This window comes from Pteropus alecto, unplaced genomic scaffold (assembly GCF_000325575.1).
Source record: "Pteropus alecto unplaced genomic scaffold, ASM32557v1 scaffold17, whole genome shotgun sequence".
NCBI classification, from domain to species: Eukaryota; Metazoa; Chordata; class Mammalia; order Chiroptera; family Pteropodidae; genus Pteropus; species Pteropus alecto.
In genome coordinates, this window is record NW_006440645.1 from 4,968,649 (window position 1) to 4,972,737 (window position 4,089).

The following is a 4,089-nucleotide window of genomic DNA, read 5'->3' on the forward strand; positions in this document are numbered from 1 at the left end:
GGCTTAAAAAATAATGCAGCCTGAAGAAATGAGCGCCTCTATAAATCATCAGAAAACTCGGCGATGATTCTAACTGCAGATGGGCTTTTAAACGAGTGTGTGTTTGCTGCTGCTTCTCAACTCCCAATTGGATACTTAAAAAAAGGCTCTTTCTCAATTTCCTGTTCTTGTGCCTTATTAAAATCCTTCTGTTGCTCTGACCCCCGCCCCTGCTTCTTTCTTCTCTCCACATCTGTGTTTGTGTGTGGAGGGCGTTACCCACAGCCCTCGGCCATGAAGAATGCATGAAAGTCATGAGCATGAGACTGTGACCCAGGTACAGTGCGCGTGAAATGAGTGATGGGAAGGGAGAGAGAGAGAGAGAGAGAGAGAGAGAGAGAGGAGAGAGAGAGAGAGAGAGAGAGAGAGAGAGAGAGAGAGAGATGAAGCGAGAGAGAGAGCGCACAGGGGTACAGGGTTTTGAGCTGTACAGTTATTTCTAGCTTTGAATCATTTCCAAATCTCATACATTCACAGACAGCCTCGCCAAAGCCCACAGCTGTCATGCATTTTCAACAGATTCCACAGGGCCTAGATGAGGTTTGAAGGCATTCCTTTACCCTTACACATTAGCTAAAAGGAATTACCGTAACATCTGATCTTGTGGAAGTGGGGTGTTTGCCATGCTGACCTTGCCCAAAGCAGTCCAGAAATAGGGGTCCAGGAACGTGTTATCTCGTATGGCCTCTGAAGGTCAGCGGGGTCCCTCGGTGGTGTCCCAACAAAACCCAAGCGCCCAACATGCTCTGCATTTGGAGAAACTGGGCTGCTTTGTATGGACACCACGGTCAGCATGTGCTCCTGCTGCTCCTTGGATGTGTGTCATAGGAAAAGCATGTTCCACTGGAGAAATTCCCAGCTGTCAGTAATGTGCTGATACGCCACAGCCAATCGCCAGAGGACGAGCCAAATAAACAGGATGTTCACAATGTGTGTGATTGCATGAGTGTGTAAGGAAACTTCTGCCCATGTCACAGTCTCGTAATGGCATCAACATGCATTGCTTCATCTGCATCTGTCTGTTTAGGGCAGAAACACATCAACACCATGGAAATCATGTGTAAGAAAGTCCTCTTTCTGGCGGTATGGGCTGTTGATATGATGGGATGAAATCTGGTGTAAATTGGGAAGGAACATCGCTTTAATGTAGTGAGTTTACTTGCTGGGATGTGCTTTCAAGTCATCCAAACAGAGGGAGGAAATGCTCAGATCATCAGGGGCTATTGTGAGCTGACAAAGGGGCTGAGTCTATATGCGTATCGTTACATACCAGGGCAGTCATCTGCATTCTTTCTTCTTGTAAGACACTCATTAGTCGAGTTATTTATATAAACGTACAGAAACAAGTCAAAGTTATGTCATTGCCCCCTTTTTTTTTTTTTTTGCTTGAAAATGCTGCTACTGTTAACTGTTAGCATCTAAACGCAGTCCTGAGCCAGCGCTTTGGGAAGGGAGCCTTGTGGCCTCCTTTGGAATTCATAGGTCAAGTGAGTTCTTTGAAAAATAACGATCCTGTCAGGTGTCAGACCTCTTACTCCTCTGGGTATGTGAATACCTTTTGCTCCTGTTGGTGTGTTTATTCACCATAATAACAGTAGCTAACATGAACTCTTTAAATTCTCATGAAAAAACATACAAGGTTGATATGATTATTATTCCTCCTTGAAATATAAGGGGAATGGGACCCCCAGAAGACGGTAGGCTTGCCTAAGAAGATACAGCGGGCAAGAGTAGCCGCCTGTAGCCACGTCTGTCTGAGCACAGAGCCCGTGCACGGGACCTGTCCTGTATGTCACCCCCACGTGTCTCTTCCTTACATGGGATCCAATTTTATCACAGTGTCTGAGGCTATGTTCCAGGGAAGCGTGATCATCGTATCTTCTTGAGCAGGCTTAATGTACAAAGATGGCATTGGTATTCTAGCATTTCTCCATTTACGACACTCCACCAACCCAGCGGGGCTGAAGGTTGAAGACCACAGCATGGGGCCTTGGTAATGACTCTTCTGTTATTCAATGTTAATATTTGAATTATGGTTGTTATGTGCTGCTTTTAAAGCTTATTACCCACGATGCACCGATTGAAGCCAAAGTCATGTGTCAGCGCGCCAACTCCCAGAAACCTTGGTTTATGAAGTCCTTAAAGACTCGTCCTATGCTCACATCCGGCAGAAGACCGTACTGCATAGCAGTTAGGGCACTTGCTCTGGGGTCTCATTACTCGCCATCTCTGCGACCTTGGGAAGTTGAATTGTTGTCTCTGTGCCCATTTATTCACCCACCTGTACAACAGTTTGAATAGTTTCCAAGAGGCTTTAGCTATATTTGATTCCTACTCATAGAATTTAAGGGCTCATAGGAACATCAGAGCCCACTGAGATTAACTTCTTCGATGCATCAAGTAAGGGAACTTATAGCGCCTCGAGGCCCAGGGATATTAAGTGATGTCCCTTCTATCAAGAATCACCTCACAGCTGGTAAGAACTGGCATCGAGGCCTCCAACCCCCAAGCCGGCAGTCTTTCTTTTGTGCCTGACATGGCCCTCGGCCGCTCAGTGGACCAGGCCTCGATCCAGGTGGGAACCAGGCCCCGGTTCATCATTTTGTTCTACCCCAAACTCTTCATCACCTCTGGCTGATTGGTCATTGCTATCTTCGAAGTTTTTCACAGTGATAGAATTTCTTTTTTGGACGAGGGAATGCACCCTTGTCACAAGCCACATACAGTGATGGCTGAGAACTGCATGGGGCCAGAGAGAGCTTCTCCTCTCCAGGTTGACCCAGAGAGAAGTCGTGCATCTTTTATGAACTCTATTCAGAGTCCTCCGCTGGATTTTGTGATCTCTAGGATGTTCCTTTTGAGGAGAAAAGCAGAATAAATAAAAGCTATAAAGAATATTGCTCCTGTGACTTCAGAGCTGTCTAGGGGAAAAAAAGGTATGGATCCATCCCACAAACATTTACGAAGTGATTAGAACATGGTAAGCGATGCGTATGCGTATGGATGGCGTTTACAAACGTTGTTAAGTTGCATCCTTTTCCCTCAAGGAGTTTATAATGTAGCTGAAAACCAAATTATCCAAAATGAGTCCTGCGATATTTAACCCGTGAAGAGTCGAGATGAAAATAAAATTTGGGGGAGGAAAAGTCAGTTCCAGGGGGTGAATCGGGATGCCCATGGAAGAGGCAGCATCTTAACTAGACTTTCAGGGATCAGCAGTGTTCTTCGAATTCCATGCATCTCTTGATGACATATATTTAAAAATTGATTACTCGGGGTCTGTTTTACTTCATATTTTAAATTCTCATGTATTCCGTATAATAGATACATATATACGCAACGTAATGCAACCATCGTAGCTTACTTCTCAAAAAGAGGCTTTTATTAGAGATGTCATTGTGTATTTTTTGCATAGCCACAATTATAAACATTTGCTTGAGTTTATAAATAATAGTATACTCCTAAAGGAAAAAAATTTGTACACATGTACAATATTTGGTGTCTCTATACATAGCTAAGAATTAAACAACAGATGCTTTTAGACATTGCTGATTTGACTCACATAACTGATTATAGTAAGAGCACAAAAGATTTGCAAACCGAAGTCCATCATGATATAATGTGGAGAATTAAAGGGACCGCGAGCTGCACCCATGACTGTCATGCCGAGAGTCCCAGAAAACACTCACAGTTGCCTTCGCTGATTTTTTTCCGCTGTGGGTAGACCTTTCTACTTAAAATAGTTTACTGTATTTATTTTAATAGTTAATCTCTTTCCCGATCCTTATTTTTTCAAAAGTAAATATAATGTTATTTAAATAAAAATCTTTCATTTTACTAAATAATTTATAATGCATTAAGCACAACATGGTAACTAGAAAATTGCAAGTTTTTTTTTTTTTATTGAGGTATAATGGACATCTAACATTCTATAAGTTTCGAGTGTACAAAATAATGATTAGATATTTGTATGTACTGCAAAATGACCTTCACACTGAGTCTTGAAAGTTTGGATTAATTTTATTCGTTAAACCGCATATTCTATTCAAT

At 42.7% G+C, this 4,089-nt stretch overlaps 1 long non-coding RNA gene across 1 annotated transcript in view; it reads right to left on the reverse strand.

The window, feature by feature from the left end:
* LOC112484597 overlaps positions 1 to 1,353 on the reverse strand; it is a 10,383-nt gene extending 9,030 nt beyond the window's left edge. Inside the window, exon 1 of the long non-coding RNA XR_003048051.1 lies at positions 671 to 1,353. This is a non-coding gene — a long non-coding RNA (uncharacterized LOC112484597). The remainder of the gene's footprint in view (positions 1 to 670) is intronic.
* Between the last annotated feature and the right edge of the window lie 2,736 nt (positions 1,354 to 4,089).